At 48.9% G+C, this 19355-nt stretch overlaps 1 non-coding gene across 1 annotated transcript; it reads right to left on the bottom strand.

The window, feature by feature from the left end:
* Positions 1 to 3212: 3212 nt before the first annotated feature.
* On the bottom strand, positions 3213 to 3285 carry trnav-cac (transfer RNA valine (anticodon CAC)). Its single transcript has one exon. It is a non-coding gene; the product is annotated as a tRNA-Val (tRNA).
* Positions 3286 to 19355: the final 16070 nt, after the last annotated feature.

The following is a 19355-nucleotide window of genomic DNA, read 5'->3' as shown; positions in this document are numbered from 1 at the left end:
ACACCCAATACATGACAACCTCCAGAGATGCTGCCTGATCTCCTTACTTTGTTATTGTTTCTACACACGTTTGAACACACTTCCTTGTGTCTGAAAAAGGGTCTCGACCCGAAACGTCACCCATTCCTTCTCTCCTGAGATGCTGCCTGACCTGCTGAGTTACTCCAGCATTTTGTGAATAAATACCTTCGATTTGTACCAGCATCTGCAGTTATTTTCTTATTATCATGTGATCATGGCTGAACATTCTCAATCAGTACCCCGTTCCTGCCTTCTCCCCATACCCCCTGACTCCGCTATCCTTAAGAGCTCTATCCAGTCCTCTCTTGACTGCATTCAGGGAATTGGCCTCCACTGCCTTCTGAGGCAGAGAATTCCACAGATTTACAACTCTCTGACTGAAAAAGTTTTTCCTCATCTCAGTTCTAAATGGCCTACCCCTTATTCTTAAACTGTGGCCCCTGGTTCTGGACTCCCCCAACATTGGGAACATGTTTCCTACCTCTAACTTGTCCAACCCCTTGATAATCTTATACGTTTCGATAAGATCCCCTCTCATCCTAGTCGCTCCAGTCTTTCAACATACGACAGTCCCGCCATTCCGGGAATTAATCTAGTAAACCTACGCTGCACGCCCTCAATAGCAAGAATATCCTTCCTCAAATTTGGAGACCAAAACTGCACACAGTACTCCAGGTGCGGTCTCACTAGGGCCCTGTACAACTGCAGAAGGACCTCTTTGCTCCTATACTCAACTCCTCTTGTTATGAAGGCTCATTCATATTGGTATCGATTCCTGACGTCGGATGATAAATAAGGGAACTGATTCCCGCTGAAGCAACGCAGGGGGTCTGAACTGAAGCAACACACTCCACATTGGGTGGCCTCAGCCATTCCTGTCTGTGCCAGAGAGGCAGGGAGGCAGATGTTTAAAATCAGAAAGGCAAAGGAGCCAACGTTGTTCATCTCTCTACCAGGCTTGTATACACTGGATTTTAGAAGGATGAGAGGGGATCTTATCGAAACATATAAGATTATTAGCGGGTTGGACACGTAAGGGGCAGGAAACATGTTCCCAATGTTGGGGGAGTCCAGAACCAGGGGCCACAGTTTAAGAATAATCAGTAGGCCATTTATAACGGAGATGAGGAAAAACTTTTTCAGTTAGAGAGTTGTAAATCTGTGGAATTCTCTGCCTCAGAAGGCAGTGGAGGCCAATTCTCTGAATGCATTCAAGAGAGAGCTAGATGGAGCTCTTAAGGATAACGGAGTCAGGGGGTATGGGGAGAAGGCAGGAATGGGGTTCATCTCTCTTTCGATGCAGAGAGATGAACAACGAAAGCATCTGCTTAGAATATTGAGAGAGGAAAAACGGCGAGGAATTCAAGACCGAGGAGGTTTAGAGTCATAGAGTCATAGTGTGGAAACAGGCCCTTCGGCCCAACTTGCCCACATCGGCCAACATGTCCCAGCTACACTAGTCCCACCTGCCTGTGCTTGGTCCATATCCCTCCAAACCTGTCCTATCCATGTACCTGTCTTAATAGGTGTTAGTTTCTTAAACGATGGGATAGTCCCAGCCTCAACTACATCCTCTGGCAGCTTGTTCCATACACCCACTACCCTCTGTGTGAAAAAGGTACCCCTCAGATTCCTATTAAATCTTTTCCCCTTCACCATGAACCAATGCCCTCTGGTCCTCGATTCCCCTACTCTGGGCAAGAGATTCCGGGCATTACCCGATCTATTCCTCTCATGATTTTGTACACATTGGATGTGTTGGAAGAAGATGGGGAAAGGGGTTCAGAGTCACAGATAACGTGAACTAGAGGAAGGAACTGCAGATGCTGGTTTACATCATTCTTGATTAGTACAGGCATCAGAGGTTATGGGGAGAATGGGGCTAGGAGGGGGAGATAGATCAGCCATGATTGAATGGTGGAGCAGACTAGGTGGGCCGAATGGCCTAATTCTCCTCCTATCACTTATGACCTTATAACCTTAGGACACCGAAGATATACACAGAGTGCTGGAGTAACAGCGGGTCAGGCAGCATCTCTGGAGAAAAGGAAGAGGTGAATTCTGAAGACGGGTCTTGAGTTGGCGGTGTGGGCAAGTTGGGGGCCTGTTTCCACACTGTATCACTCAATGACTAAATGACCCTATGACCCGAAACGTCACCTATTATTTTTCTCCAGTGATGCTGCCTGACTCGCTGAGTTACTCCAACAGAGATGAGAAAGTTTTTTTTCACACAGAGAGTGGTGAATCTGTGGAATTCTCTGCCACAGAGGGTAGTTGAGGCCAATTCATTGGCTATATTTAAGAGGGAGTTAGATGTGGCCCTTGTGGCTAAAGGGGTCAGGGGGTATGGAGAGAAGGCAGGTACAGGATACTGAGTTGGATGATCAGCCATGATCATATTGAATGGCGGTGCAGGCTCGAAGGGCCGAATGGCCTACTCCTGCACCTATTTTCTATGTTTCTACGTGTCCATCGTCGGTGACACAATGGAGGTGGACACGAGGAACTGCAGATGCTAGAATCTTCAGGGAAAAAATAGCAAAGTGCTGGAGTAACTCAGCGGGTCAGGCAGCATCTGTGGGGAACATGGATAGGTGATGTTTCACAGGGTGCTGGAGTAACTCAGCGGGTCAGGCAGCATCTCTGGAGAACATGGATAGGTGACGTTTCACACAGTGCTGGAGTAACTCAGCGGGTCAGGCAGCATCTCTGGAGAACATGGATAGGTGACGTTTCACAGAGTGCTGGAGTAACTCAGTGGGTCAGGCAGCATCTGTGGAGAACATGGATAGGCGATGTTTTGGGTCGGTACCTTTCTTCGTCAATTGTACTCGGCTGGAGATGGGTGGAAGAGAGGTGGGTCGGGACAAAGCCTGGCAAGTGATGGGTAATTGTGTTTCATGGGCGGTGCGCAGTGTGGAAATAGTCCTGTCCTTCCTACAGCCGCGGGTGGGTACAAGTCTCAGCAGGTGTTCCAATATATTGGCCGCAAGATGTTTGGGCGACTGTTGTAAAGGTGAAGATAGACACAAAAATGCTGGAGTAACTCAGCGGGACAGGCAGCATCTCTGGAGAGATGGAATGGGTGACGTTTCGGATCGAGACCCTTCTTCAGACAGTTGTAAAGGTGAATGCGAGCGGCCGGCAGGCACATTCAGGTGACAAAGTGGGAGTAGGAGTGAAAATGATGTTCCTGCCCAGGATCGAACTGGGGACCTTTCGCGTGTGAGACGAACGTGATAACCACTACACTACAGAAACCAACACACTCACACACACCAGTTGACTTGGATGAAGGGATTAAAAGTACCATTAGCAAATTTGCAGATGATACAAAGCTGGGTGGCAGTGTGAACTGTGAGGAAGATGCTATGAGGTTGCAGGGTGACTTGGACAGGTTGTGTGAGTGGGCGGATGCAAGGCAGATGCACGGCAGATGCAGTTTAATGTGGATAAGTGTGAGGTTATCCACTTTGGTGGGAAGAATAGGAAGGCAGATTATTATCTGAATGGTGTCAAGTTAGGAAAAGGGGACGTACAACGAGATCTGGGTGTCCTAGTGCATCAGTCACTGAAAGGAAGCATGCAGGTACAGCAGGCAGTGAAGAAAGCCAATGGAATGTTGGCCTCCATAACAAGAGGAGTTGAGTAGAGGAGCAAAGAGGTCCTTCTGCAGTTGTACAGGGCCCTAGTGAGACCGCACCTGGACTACTATGTGCAGTTTTGGTCTCCAAATTTGAGGAAGGATATTCTTGCTATTGAGGGCGTGCAGCGTCGGTTTACTAGGTTAATTCCCGGAATGGCGGGACTGTCATATGTTGAAAGACTGAGGCGACTAGGCTTGTATACACTGGAATTTAGAAGGATGAGAGGGGATCTTATCGAAACATATAAGATTATTAGGGGGTTGGACACGTTAGAGGCAGGAAACATGTTCCCAATGTTGGGGGAGTCCAGAACCAGGGGCCACAGTTTAAGAATAAGGGGTAGGCCATTTAGAACGGAGACGAGGAAAAACTTTTTCAGTCAGAGAGTTGTGAATCTGTGGAATTCTCTGCCTCAGAAGGCAGTGGAGGCCAATTCTCTGAATGCATTCAAGCGAGAGCTAGATAGAGCTCTTAAGGATAGCGGAGTCAGGGGGTATGGGGAAAAGGCAGGAACGGGGTACTGATTGAGAATGATCAGCCATGATCACATTGAATGGCGGTGCTGGCTCGAAGGGCCGAATGGCCTTCTCCTGCACCTATTGTCTATTGTCTATAACATGGAAACTGGTCCATGTGCTGGAATAACTCAGTGGGTCAGGCGGCATCTGTGGAGGGAATGGACAAGCAACGTTTTGGATTGTGCCCCCATCTTCATATCTTGACTATGCCTAGGAAATTGAATTGAAAATAGAGGGAAGGGTATGGAAAGTATTTGGAGTATTGTGCTGACTTTGGGACATCCTGCTATCGGAAGGGCATTTCCTTAACCTGGAAATACTGCAGGAGAAGGTGAAGGAGGATGTTGCCAGGACTCGAGGGCCTGAGCTACAGGGAGAAGTTGGTTTGGCTAGGAGTTTATTCCTTGGAGCACAGGTAGTGTAAGAAAATAACTGCAGATGCTGGTACAAATCGAAGGTATTTATTTCACAAAATGCTGGAGTAACTCAGCAGGTCAGGCAGCATCTCAGGAGAGAAGGAATGGGTGATGTTTCGGGTCGAGACCCTTCTTCAGACTGAAGAAGTGTCTCGATCCGAAATGTCACCCATTCCTTCTCTCCTGAGATGCTGCCTGACCTGCTGAGTTACTCCAGCATTTTGTGAAATAAATCCCTTGGAGCACAGGACGATGTGGAGCAATCTTATAGAGGTGTATTACATCATAAGGGCAATCGATAGGGTGAACTCACCGTCTTTTTTTTTCCAGGGTGAGGGAATCAAGATAGGTTTAAGGTGAGAGGGGAAAGATTTAGCAGGAACCCGAGGGGCAACTTTTTCCACACTGAGGATAGTGGACGAATGGAACGAACTGCCAGATGAGGTAGACAGACACAAATGCTGGAGTAACTCAGCGGGTCAGGCAGCATCTCTGGGGAGAAGGAATGGGCGACGTTTCGGTTCGAGACCCTTCCGCAGTCTGAAGAAGGGTCTCGACCCGAAACGTCACCCATTCCTTCTCTCCAGGGATGCTGCCTGACCCTCTGAGTTACTCCAGCATTTTGTGTCTACCTTCGATTTACAGCAGCATCTGCAGTTTTCTTTCCTACGTGTCTGCCAGATGAGGTAGTCGAGGCAGCCATTAAAACGACATTTAAAAGACACTCGGACAGGTAAATGGAACGGAAAAGTTTGAAGGGATATGGGCCAAACGCGGGCAGGTGGGACTAGTGAGGTTGGTCAGCATGGAACATATCCAGCGTACGATATATAATAATCCAGCGACACTCACTTGCATCTTAAATGTCACTCGGTCAGTGAATGTCGACTAGTAAATTATTTCTTAATTTCAACCAACAGGTTCTTTTGCGCGCCGCTGTTTGTTGAAAAACGTTCAGGCCGGCGAGCGACTGTGCGAAAAATATATCTGTGTGTGTGTGTATATATATATACCTAATATATATTTGTATAATAAATATAATATACACAATATACATTACACATATACGTAGATGCAACACCTGTCCCTTTACCTCCCCCCTCAACTCCATCCAAGGACCCAAACAGTCTTTCCCGGTGAGACAGAGGTTCACCTGCACCTCCTCCAACCTCATCTATTGCATCCGCTGCTCCAGATGTCAACTTATTTACATCGGCGAAACCAAACGCAGGCTCGGCGATCGTTTCGCTCAGCACCTTCGCTCAGTCCGCCTTAACCAACCTGATCTCCCAGTGGCTGAGCACTTCAACTCCCCCTCCCACTCCCAGTCTGACCTTTCTGTCATGGGCCTCCTCCAGTGCCATAGTGAGGCCCACCGTAAATTGGAGGAACAGCACCTCATATTTCGCTTGGGCAGCTTGCAGCCCAGTGGTATGAACATTGACGTCTCTAACTTTAGATAGTTCCTCTGCCCCACTCTTCCCCTCCCCCTTCCCAGTTCACCCTCTATCTTCCTGTCTCCACCTATATCCTTCCTTTGTCCCACACCTGACATCAGTCTGAAGAAGGGTCTCGACCCGAAACGTCACCCATTCCTTCTCTCCTGAGATGCTGCCTGACCTGCTGAGTTACTCCAGCATTTTGTGAATAAATACCTTCGATTTGTACCAGCATCTGCAGTTATATTGTTACACGTATACGTATATATGTATGTATATATATATACATATATATATAGACCAGATTAGACAATAGACAATAGGTGCAGGAGGAGGCCATTCGGCCCTTCGAGCCAGCACCACCATTCAATGTGATCATGGCTGGTCATTCACAATCAGTACCCCGTTCCTGCCTTCTCCCCATACCCCCTGACTCCACTATCTTTAATAGCTGTCTAACTCTCTCTTGAAAGCATCCAGAGAATTGGCCTCCACTGCCTTCTGAGGCAGAGAATTGCACAGATTCACAACTCCCTGACTGAAAAAGTTTTTCCTCATCTCCGTTCTAAATGGCCTACCCCTTATTCTTAAACTGTGGCCCCTTGTTCTGGACTCCCCCAACATTGGGAACATGTTTCCTGCCTCTAACGTGTCCAACCCCTTAATAATCTTATATGTTTCGATAAGATCCCCTCTCATCCTTCTAAATTCCAGTGTATACAAGCCTAGTCGCTCCAGTCTTTCAACATATGACAGTCCCGCCATTCCGGGAATTAACCTAGTAAACCTACGCTGCACGCCCTCAATAGCAAGAATGTCCTTCCTCAAATTTGGAGACCAAAACTGCACACAGTACTCCAGGTGCGGTCTCACTAGGGCCTTGTACAACTGCAGAAGGACCTCTTTGCTCCTATACTCAACTCCTCTTGTTATGAAGACTCATTCATATTGGTATCAATTCCTGACGTCCGATGACCAATAAGGGAACTGATTCCCGCTGAAGCAACGCAGGTGGTCTGAACTGAAGCAACACACTCCACATGGGGTGGCCTCAGCCATTGCTGTCTGTGCCAGAGAGGCAGGGAGGCAGATGTTTAAAATCAGAAAGGCAAAGGAGCCAACGAAAAGGAGCCAACGTTGTTCATCTCTCTTTCGATGCAGAGAGATGAACAGCAAAAGCATCTGCTTAGAATATTGAGAGGGGAAAAATGGCGAGGAATTCAGTGTATACAAGCCTAGTCGCTCCAGTCTTTCAACATACGACAGTCCTGCCATTCCGGGAATTAACCTAGTAAACCTACGCTGCACGCCCTCAATAGCAAGAATATCCTTCCTCAAATTTGGAGACCAGATCCCAGAAGGTCAAGTCTGGCAACACAGATTAGAGTCATAGAGTGATACAGCTTGGAAGCAGGCCCTTCGACCCAACTTGCCCATGCTCACCACCATGCCCCTCCTACACTAGTCCCACCTGCCTGCATTTGGCATATATCCCTCTAAACCTGTCCCATCGTTGTCCCTGTCTAAATGTTTTCCATAATGTTGCGAAAGTACCTGCCTCAACTACCTCCTCAGGGTGCTCGTTCCGTACACCCACCACCCTTGATCAGTCTGAAGAAGGGTCTTGACCCGAAACATCACCCATTCCTTCTCTCCCGAGATGCTGCCTGACCTGCTGAGTTACTCCAGCATTTTGTGAATAACCCTTCTTCAGACACGAAATGTCACCTGTCCATGTTCTCCAGATTTGCTGACTGACCCGTTCAGTTGCTCCAGCTCTTCTTCATTCTGAATCAGGGCCCTGAGCACAATCATCGCCTATCCACGTTCTCCAAAGCACAATGTGTACCTATTTGGTGGTGATACCCCATATTCACACTCCGTCATCATCTCCCACGTTATCCACACAATTGGTTGCCTACCTGATTCTCTTTCCCTCTCTCTGTTGCTGAGCGCAGGCAACTGGAGCCAACCGACTGGACAACTGACCGAATAGTGAAAGGCCTAGATGGAGTGGATCTGGGGAGGATGTTTCCACTAGTGGGAGAGTCTAGGACCAGAGGCCATAGCCTCAGAATAGAAGGATGTACCTTTAGGAAGGAGATGAGGAGGAATTTCTTTAGTCAGAAGGTGGTGAATCTGTGGAATTCATTGCCACAGACGGCTGTGGAGGCCAAGTCAGTGGATAGTTTTAAGGTGGAGATTGATAGATTCATAATTGGTACAGGGCAGAGGTTATGGGGAGAAGGCGGGAGAATGGGGTTGAGTGGGAAAGGTAGATCAGCCACGATTGAATGGCGGAATTGACTTGATGGGTCAGTATAAGAAGATAACTGCAGATGCTGGTACAAATCGAAGGTATTTATTCACAAAATGCTGGAGTAACTCAGCAGGTCAGGCAGCATCTGGGGAGAGAAGGAATGGGTGACGTTTCGGGTCGAGACGGGTCTGAAGAAGGGTCTCGACCCGAAACGTCACCCATTCCTTCTCTCCCGAGATGCTGCCTGACCTGCTGAGTTACTCCAGCAATTTGTGAATAAATACCTTTGACTTGATAGGTCGGTTGGCGTAATTCTGCTCGTACAACTTATGAACTACCAGGGCGCTGTGAATGCCCAGTTATAGTCCAGAGTCACCAAAGGTCAGAGACCCCACCATATTGCTATATCCTCTGCTTTCACTCGGCCCCTGGGTGTTTACAGACCCCCCCCCCCCCCCCCCCCCCCACTCTCCACAACGCTCCTCTGACCACTGGAGCCAGGGGTCTTTGGTCAATGAGTCTCTATCATCATATGTAACGAGGTATAGTGAAATTCCTATTTTGCACACAGTTCAGTACATTATAGCGGCCCCAGACTCTCAGTCTCGTCACAAAACGTCACCCATTCCTTCTCTCCAGAGATGCTGCCCGACCCGCTGGGTCACTCCAGCGTTTTGCGTCTATCTTCGGTTGAAGCCAGCACCTGCAGTCCCTTTGTGCACTCTCGTAAATTATTACTTCACTTCTCTCAAGACCTCACGCATTCCACAGACCAGGAACAGACGGGGCTGGGTACCTCTGCCTTCGGGAGGGGTTAGGTTCCCAGACAAGAGTCCGTCTCACAATATCCCACAACGTGAACCTATCTCTCAACCATCCCATGTTAGAAGTGGTGATTTGTTCTGACATAATGCTGTCATTCCCACACCAAAATGCTAATTACACACGTATTTTGCTCTTGTATTTTATTTCATTCACATATTTAACCTATGTTTTATTCTTAATGTTTTGATGTTTTATGCTTTATTCTTAATTGTTCACTGTATGTTCGTGTTGTTACTTGCGAGCGGAGCACCAAGGCACATTCCTTGTATGTGTATTTATTCACAACATGCTGGAGTAACTCAGCAGGTCAGGCACCATCTCAGGAGAGAAGGAATGGGTGACGTTTCGGGTCGAGACCCTTCTTCAGACTGATGTCAGGGGGGCGGGACAAAGGAAGGATATAGGTGGAGACAGGAAGATAGAGGGAGATCTGGGAAGGGGGGAGGGGAAGAGAGGGACAGAGGAACTATCTAAAGTTGGAGAAGTCAATGTTCATACCGCTGGGCTGCAAGCTGCCCAAGTGAAATGTGAGGTGCTGTTCCTCCAATTTCCGGTGGGCCTCACTATCGCACTGGAGGAGACCCATGACAGAAAGGTCAGACTGGGAGTGGGAGGAGGAGTTGAAGTGCTCAGCCACCGGGAGATCAGGTTGGTTAACGCGGACTGGGCGAAGGTGTTGAGCGAAACGATCGCCGAGCCTGCGTTTGGTTTCGCCGATGTAGAGAAGTTGACATCTAGAGCAGCGGATGCAATAGATGAGGTTGGAGGAGGTGCAGGTGAACCTCTGTCTCACCTGGAAAGACTGTTTGGGTCCTTGGATGGAGTTGAGGGGGGAGGTAAAGGGACAGGTGTTGCATCTCCTGCGGTTGCAGGGGAAAGTGCCCGGGGATGGGGTGGTTTGGGTAGGAAGGGACGAGTGGACCAGGGAGTTACGGAGGGAACGGTCTCTGCGGAACGCAGAAAGGGGAGGGGATGGGAAGATGTGGCCAGTGGTGGGGTCCTGTGGTAGGTTCTTATATTCCTTGTATGTGTACATACTTGGCCAATAAACTTATTCAATTCAATTCAACAGAGAGCAAGGTGGCACAGCGGTAGAGTTGCTGCCTTACTCCGCCAGAGACTCAGGTTCGATCCTGACTACGGGTGCCGTCTGTACGGAGTTTGTACGTTCTCCCCGTGACCTGCGTGGGTTTTCTCCAAGATCTTCGGTTTCCTCCCACAGTCCAAAGACGATTAGTACGTTAATTGGCTTGGTATAAATGTAAAGTTTTCCCTAGTGTGTGTAGGGTAGTGTTAGTGTGGTTTGTACGTTAATTGGCGTGGTATAAGTGTGAAATTGTCCCTAGTGTGTGTTGGGCAGTGTTAATGTGCGGGGATCGATGGTCGGCGTGGACTCAGTGGGCCGAAGGGCCTCCTGTTTCCGCGCTGTATCTGTAAGCTGAACTAAAATGGACACAAAACGCTGGAGTAACACCTTCCAAAGGTGTATTAAACTAACCTTCCAAAGGTGTATTAAACTAACCTTCCAAAGGTGTATTAAACTAATCTTCCAAAGGTGTATTAAACGAACCTTCCAAAGGTGTATTAAACTAACCATCCAAAGGTGTATTAAACTAATCTTCCAAAGGTGTATTAAACTAACCTTCCAAAGGTGTATTAAACTAATCTTCCAAAGGTGTATTAAACTAACCTTCCAAAGGTGTATTAAACTAATCTTCCAAAGGTGTATTAAACTAATCTTCCAAAGGTGTATTAAACTAATCTTCCAAAGGTGTATTAAACTAACCTTCCAAAGGTGTATTAAACTAACCTTCCAAAGGTGTATTAAACTAACCTTCCAAAGGTGTATTAAACTAATCTTCCAAAGGTGTATTAAACTAATCTTCCAAAGGTGTATTAAACTAACCTTCCAAAGGTGTATTAAACTAATCTTCCAAAGGTGTATTAAACTAACCTTCCAAAGGTGTATTAAACTAACCTTCCAAAGGTGTATTAAACTAATCTTCCAAAGGTGTATTAAACTAACCTTCCAAAGGTGTATTAAACTAACCTTCCAAAGGTGTATTAAACTAATCTTCCAAAGGTGTATTAAACTAACCTTCCAAAGGTGTATTAAACTAATCTTCCAAAGGTGTATTAAACTAATCTTCCAAAGGTGTATTAAACTAACCTTCCAAAGGTGTATTAAACTAACCTTCCAAAGGTGTATTAAACTAATCTTCCAAAGGTGTATTAAACTAACCTTCCAAAGGTGTATTAAACTAACCTTCCAAAGGTGTATTAAACTAATCTTCCAAAGGTGTATTAAACTAACCTTCCAAAGGTGTATTAAACTAATCTTCCAAAGGTGTATTAAACTAATCTTCCAAAGGTGTATTAAACTAACCTTCCAAAGGTGTATTAAACTAATCTTCCAAAGGTGTATTAAACTAACCTTCCAAAGGTGTATTAAACTAATCTTCCAAAGGTGTATTAAACTAACCTTCCAAAGGTGTATTAAACTAACCTTCCAAAGGTGTATTAAACTAATCTTCCAAAGGTATATTAAACTAATCTTCCAAAGGTGTATTAAACTAACCTTCCAAAGGTGTATTAAACTAACCTTCCAAAGGTGTATTAAACTAACCTTCCAAAGGTGTATTAAACTAATCTTCCAAAGGTGTATTAAACTAATCTTCCAAAGGTGTATTAAACTAACCTTCCAAAGGTGTATTAAACTAATCTTCCAAAGGTGTATTAAACTAATCTTCCAAAGGTGTATTAAACTAACCTTCCAAAGGTGTATTAAACTAACCTTCCAAAGGTGTATTAAACTAATCTTCCAAAGGTGTTTTAAACTAACCTTCCAAAGGTGTATTAAACTAATCTTCCAAAGGTGTATTAAACTAACCTTCCAAAGGTGTATCAAATATAGGAAAGATACTTTAATGTTGCTTACAACCAATAATAGTACACACAAGACTGCAGAGATTGTAGTGGGAGTTGTGTGTGATGGGGTGGTAGTGGTGAGGTTAGGTTACACAGGGGGAGAGGGGGCCTCTGTTTTGCAGATGATGACTGCTCGGAGGGTTGTCTGTTGCTGTCGGCGTACCTTTTCCTTGTACAAGTCCTTGTAGCAGCTGATGGCGTCATGTAGTAAGCGGCCGACCTTCAGGCTGCGCTCCCGGTTCGGGTCGTTGACGCTGATGATGTCCACCACCTGGTCGATGTAGGCCAAGGCGTGGGACAGGTGGTCGGTGGTGAGCTGGAGAGGGGCGGGCGGTGAGTCCGTGTCGTCCACCTCCTCCGCTGCTCGCTCTTGCTCCAGCCAGGCGAGCTCTTCATCGGACAGGTCCTCCTGGTGGGAGTCCAGCAGCTGGATCACATCGCCCTCCACCACGTTGTGGAAGCCCGCCTCGCTGGCCAGCTCCACAATGTCCCTGGTGACCTTCTCCACCGTCTCGGCCGGCGGCAGGCTGGTGTTGTTCGTACAACCCGGCCAGACGTTCTTCCAAGCGGCGTTCATCGTGGACGCTTCCACCTCGCCCCAAGCCTCAGCGACGTTGTCGATTGCGCTCATGATGTTAAAGCTGCCCCACAGCTCCCTCACTGTGGGTTTACTTTCCCCATCAGTCGCACGGACCAGTTGGCGGAAAGTCCTCCTTAGGTAATAGCGCTTGAAGTTGGCGACCACGCCTTGGTCCATGGGCTGGTACAAGGCGGCCGTCTCCTTGGGCAGGTACTCCACCCTCACGGTGCTGGAGAGGTCGTTCAGGTTGAGCGGGCGGTTGGCTCCGTTCTTCAGGATGAGCAGAGCCCTGTTGGGAATGTTGCGCTGGGCACAGTACCTCTCCACCGCCGGGCAGAAGTGGCCAACGAACCAGTCGTGGAAGATGGAGATGGTCAAGGAGGCTCTGCGGTTGGAGCGCCAGACCACCGGCAGGCTGGGCTTGGCGTAGCCATTGAGAGCTCTGGGATTCTCACAGCCATAGACCAAGACGGGCTTCAGCTTGAAATCCCCCGCGGCATTGCCGCCCAACAGCAGCGTCAGACGGTCTTTGGAAGCTGCAGTCTTCCCGTCTTGTGAAATGAAGGTCCTGTCGGGCAGGCGTTTCCAGTACAGACCCGTTTCCTCCACATTGAACACCTGTCCTGGCAGGTAACCTCCATCGTCGATGAACTTCTTCAATACGATGGGATAATTCCTTGCCGCTCCCATATCTGCTCTCTGACTCTCACTCGCTGTGAAGGGTTATTTAGACAAGGAGCTAGAACAGCAGACAACAAAAACACAGTCAGGTCAGAGTCACACAGCACAGAAAACAGGCCCTTTGGCCCAACTCATCCATGCCGACCAAAGTGTTCTGTAAGGGCTCAAATTCAGCGTAGCCATGTGGGTTTTATTGCAGGGGTGTAAAAAAGGTGTAAAAGCTCCAGCTCGATTATGTTGCCAGGACATCCTGTTTATGGCTTTGATATGGGCAACTGGCTTTAAGGCTTTGATGGTTAGCCATCCTAAGAAGTGTTAAGAAGAACAACTTGCCATATGGACTGCCCTTTGTTCCCAAGAAAGAAGAGGTCACGATGGACACAATGGACACCGGAAACGGAGGTCCCGAAAGACACATAAAGATTTATAGGACATTGTAAAACTTGCCATATAAGGTAGCAACAGGAAATGTACTGGCACATGTAGTTCGGGTATAAATATGTGTAATTGTTAGAGACTACACTAGCTTCCTAAGTGTTTCTAAACGCTCCGATTTCTAGACTCTCTCCCACCTGGGTGAGTAGAATAAAGAGGTTAAACGAATTCGGTTGTCTGCCTGTTTTTTCTAATAGGCCACAGACTACAACAGTTCCATCAGTCTGAAGAAGGGTCTCCGCCCGAAACGTCACCCATTCCTTCTCTCCTAAGATGCTGCCTGTCCCGCTGAGTTACTCCAGCATTTTGTGAATAAACACCTTCGATTTGTACCAGCATCTGCAGTTATTTTCTTATACTTCTTAAACTGCTCCATCACACGAGTCCCAGTTACCCGCCCATATCCTTCTACACCTTTGGCCCATATCCTTCTACACCTGTAGAGTCATGGAGTCATACAGCGTGGAAACGGGCCCTTCAGCCCAACTTGCCCACACCGGCCAACAATGTCCCAGCTACCCCAGTCCCACTTGCCTGCGCTTGGTCCATAACCCTCCAAACCTGTCCTATCCATGTATCTGTCCAACTGTTTCTTAAACGATGGGATAGTCCCAGCCTCAACTACCTCCTCTGGCAGCTTGTTCCATACACCCACCACCCCCTTAAGTTAAAAGGTTACCCCCTCGTATTCCTATTAAATCTTTTCCCCTTCACATTGAACCTATGTCCTCTGGTCCTCGATTCCCCTACTCTGGGTAAAAGACTACCCGATCTATTCCTCTCATGATTTTGTACACCTCTGTAAGATCTCCCCTCATCCTCCTGTGCTCCATGGAATAGAGACCCAGCCTACTCAACCTCTCCCTGTAGCTCACACCCTTTCTTATCCATGAACATGGGATTTAGTAGAGCAGAACAGAGACAGCATGACAGAAATGGCCTGTTTTTGCACTGTCTTGGTGATGGTATGAACATGAACTGAATCATGAACATGAACTGAGGCAGGGGAGCAGAGAAACCAATGTGACAATAAATGCACAGATGGAGGAACCTTCCAAGCCTTCAACTTCCTTGGTGTTAATCTGAGGATTTGTATATAGTTCCTTCTACAGTTGTACAGGGCCCTGGTGAGACCACATCTGGAGTATTGTGCGCAGTTTTGGTCTCCTAACTTGAGGAAGGACATTCTTGCTATTGAGGCAGTGTTGGGTAGGTTCACAAGGTTAATCCCCGGGATGGCGGGACTGTCATTTGAGGAAAGATTGGAAAGACTGGGCTTGTATTCACTGGAGTTTAGGATGAGAGGTGACCTTATAGAAATGTATATAATTATAAAAGGACTGGACAAGCTAGATGCAGGAAAAATGTTCCCAATGTGGGGGAGTCCAGAACCAGGGGCCACAGTCGAAGAATAAAGGGGAGGTCATTTAAAGCTGAGATGAGAAAAAAAAAATTCACCCAGAGAGTTGTGAATTTGTGGAATTCTCTGCCTCAGAAGGCAGTGGAGGCCGATTCACTGGTTGAATTTATAAGAGAGTTAGATAGAGCTCTAGGGGCTAGCAGAATCAAGGGATATGGGGGGGAAGGCAGGCACGGGTTACTGATTGTGGATGATCAGCCGTGATCACAATGAATGGAATTGCTGGGTCGAAGGGCCAAATGGCCTCCTCCTTCACCTATGTTTCTAATATTGTCACTGAATTGTCTTGGACCGACCACATTGATGTGGGAGCCAAGAAGGCACATCAACGCCTCTAGCCAAGGAGACTGAGGATGTTTGGCACGTCTCCAGTGACTGTTTATAACCTCTTCAGATGCACCATAGAAATCACACTGTCAAGATGCAGGGCAGCTTGGTTTGGGAACAGCTCTGCCCAAGACTACAAGAAATACGAGGTGTAGCCCAGTCCATCACACGGACCAGACTTCCCACCATTGACTACATCTACACTACACGCCGCCTTGGAAAAGTAGGCAACATGGCCTCTCAGTCTGAAGAAGGGTCTCGACCCGAAACGTCACCCATTCCTTCTCTCCAGAGATGCTGCCTGACCCGCTGAGTTACTCCAGCATTTTGTACCTTGTCTATCTTCGGTGTAAACCAGCATCTGTGGTTCCTTCCTACACACATAATCAAAGACTTGTCCCACCCTGGTTATTCCCCCTTCTCCCGTCGGGCAGAAGGTACAGAAGCTTGAAAGCGCGCGCACCACCAGACTCACGAACAGCTTCTTCCCCTCTGTTATCAGGCTTCTGAACGGCCCTTCCATAAGCCAGGGCACTGTCCGATTCACCTCTACCCCATTGGGCTTTGTCTGTGGAACTGATGCCCTACAATGCTGAGAACTATATTCTACACTCTGTATCTTCCCCTTTGCTCTACCTATTGTACTTGAGTTTGGCTTGATTGTATGTGTCTGGTATATCTGATCTGTTTGGATAGCATCGAAAACAAGGCTTTTCACTGTAGCTCGGTACACATGACAATAATAAACCTAACGCTAAGGCAAAGGCAAGAAAACTCGGACAGAAGGAAGAACAGTAACAGTTCTTGGTGGGTGGCTATTAATGTGAATGCTTCCCATCTGATTTCAATGGTCCAGTTTGGGGCGGTCACGGTGGCGCAGTGGTAGAGTTGCTGCCTTACAGCGAATGCAGCGCCGGAGACCCGGGTTCCATGCTGTCTGTATGAAGTTTGTACGTTCTCCCCGTGACCTGCGAGATCTTCAGTTTCCTCCCACACTCCAAAGACGTGCAGGTTTGTAGGTTAATTGGCTTGGTAAATGTAAAAATTGTCCCTAGTGGGTGTAGGATAGTGTTAATGTGTGGGGATTGCTGGTCGGCGCGGACCCTGTGGGCCGAAGGGGCCTGTTTCCGCGCTGTATCTCTAAACGAAAGTTCAGTATAGTTTATTGTCACGTGTACCGAGGTACAGTGAAAAGCTTTTGTTGCGTGCTAACCAGTCAGCGGAAAGACAATACATGATTACAATCGGGCCGTTTTACAGAGGTAGAGGGATGTGGTAGAGGGATTACAGAGGGATAAATCACTGTCAGAGGCAAGGGTGGAGACTGTGAGGGTCTGACTGAAGTATCCATGTTATCATGAAAACATGCCAGGTGACTAGGGTTGCCAACTGTCCCGTATTAGCCAGGACATCCCGTATTTTGGGCTAAATTGGTTTGTCCCGTACTGGACCGCCATTGTCCCTTATTAGGCCCTGGGGGCGCTGTAGGCCCGGACACTGTAGGCCCGGACACTGTAGGCCCGGACACTGCAGGCCCGGACACTGTAGGTCCCGACACTGTAGGCCCCGACAGTGTAGGCCCCGACAGTGTAGGCCCGGGGGACAGTGTAGGCCCGGAGGCCGCCTAACGGAGGTTGCATAGCAACCCACCTCACGGCCCGGGTGGCCGCCATTAGTGGAGCCTGAGCACGTGGCCGCTGGCTGGGTGAGGTCGCGCGGGGTGGTGACGTCACCTTGTCCCGTATTTGGAAGTGAGATAGTTGTCAACCTTACAGGTGACTGGAGGCCATGTGTCATGCTCCTTTGAGAAGATGAATCAAATAATGACAGTCCTTGGGTGTTGGGAAAATAAACGGTGCAAAATCTGACAGATAGTCTTAGTCTCATGGTACCTTCATGGGAGGGCCGTTCAGAAGCCTGATAACAGAGGGGAAGAAGCTGTTCGTGAGTCTGGTGGTGCGCACTTTCAAGTTTCTGTATCTTCTGTTGGACGGGCGTAGGGAGAAGAAGGAATGACCGGGGTGGGACAAGTGTTTGATTATTTTGGCTGCTTTTCCAAGGCTGGGGCAGAGGGGGGGTCACACAGACAAAGGGGGTACAGACACAGGGGTAGGGGGCACAGATTCAGGGGTCTCCCAGATACAGGGGGGGAAAGCAAGTGGCACAGATCTAGGGGACACTCGGAGACAGGCACAAGGGGGCATTAAGAGGCAGGGGGGGCATTCAGACACAAGGGGCATTCAGACACAAGGGGGCATTCAGACACAAGGGGGCATTCAGACACAAGGGGGCATTCAGACACAAGGGGGCATTCAGACACAAGGGAGCATTCAGACACAAGGGGGCATTCAGAGGCAGGGGGGCATTCAGACACAAGGGGGCATTCAGACACAAGGGAGCATTCAGACACAAGGGGGCATTCAGAGGCAGGGGGGCATTCAGACACAAGGGGGCATTCAGACACAAGGGGCATTCAGACACAAGGGGGGCATTCAGAGGCAGGGGGGCATTCAGACACAAGGCGGCATTCAGAGGCAGGGGGGCATTCAGACACAAGGGGGCATTCAGACACAAGGGGGGCATTCAGACACAAGGGGGGCATTCAGAGGCAGGGGGGCATTCAGACACAAGGGGGCATTCAGACACAAGGGGCATTCAGACACAAGGGGGCATTCAGACACAAGGGGGCATTCAGAGGCAGGGGGGCATTCAGACACAAGGCGGCATTCAGAGGCAGGGGGGCATTCAGACACAAGGGGCATTCAGAGGCAGGGGGGCATTCAGGACACAAGGGGCATTCAGACACAAGGGGGGCATTCAGACACAAGGGGGGCATTCAGAGGCAGGGGGGCATTCAAGAGCAGGGGGCATTCAGACACAAGGGGCATTCAGAGGCAGGGGGGCATTCAGACACAAGGGGCATTCAGAGGCAGAGGGCCATTCAGAGGCAGGGGGCATTCAGACACAAGGGGGCATTCAGAGGCAGGGCGGCATTCAGACACAAGGGGGCATTCAGACACAAGGGGCATTCAGAGGCAGGGGGGGCATTCAGACACAAGGGGCATTCAGAGGCAGGGCGGCATTCAGACACAAGGGGGCATTCAGACACAAGGGGGGCATCAGACACAAGGGGGGGCATTCAGAGGCAGGGGGGCATTCAGAGGCAGGGGGCATTCAGACACAAGGGGCATTCAGAGGCAGGGGGGCATTCAGAGGCAGGGGGCATTCAGACACAAGGGGCATTCAGAGGCAGGGGGGCCATTCAGAGGCAGGGGGCATTCAGACACAAGGGGCATTCAGAGGCAGGGCGGCATTTAGACACAAGGGGGCATCAGACACAAGGGGGCATTCAGAGGCAGGGGGCATTCAGACACAAGGGGGCATTCAGAGGCAGGGCGGCATTCAGACACAAGGGGGCATTCAGAGGCAGGGGGCATTCAGACACAAGGGGGCATTCAGACACAAGGGGGCATTGAGACACAAGGGGGCATTCAGACACAAGGGGGCATTCAGAGGCAGGGGGGCACAGAGACTAGGGCAGGGGACACAGACAGACACAGTGGTCACAGATATAGAGGGCACACAGATGCAGAGGCTAGGGGGCACAGACTCTGGGGCCTCTTAGAGAGGCTGGGGCAGAGGTAGGGGTCACTCGGTCACAAGGGGGCACAGAGGCAAAAGGGGAGAGCAGACGGGGAAGGGGGGAACACTGAGAGGGGCAGGGGGGCACAGATACAGGGTGGTGGGCATAGATACAGGGGGTACAGACACAGAGGCAAGAGCAGATAGAGACAGATACAAGAGGAACACACACACACACACACACAGTGAGGCAGACTCACATTCAGAGGCCAG

The sequence above is a fragment of the Rhinoraja longicauda genome, chromosome 37 (genome assembly GCF_053455715.1).
Source record: "Rhinoraja longicauda isolate Sanriku21f chromosome 37, sRhiLon1.1, whole genome shotgun sequence".
Classification (NCBI taxonomy): domain Eukaryota; kingdom Metazoa; phylum Chordata; class Chondrichthyes; order Rajiformes; family Arhynchobatidae; genus Rhinoraja; species Rhinoraja longicauda.
This window is presented reverse-complemented; position numbering and strand designations above follow the sequence as displayed.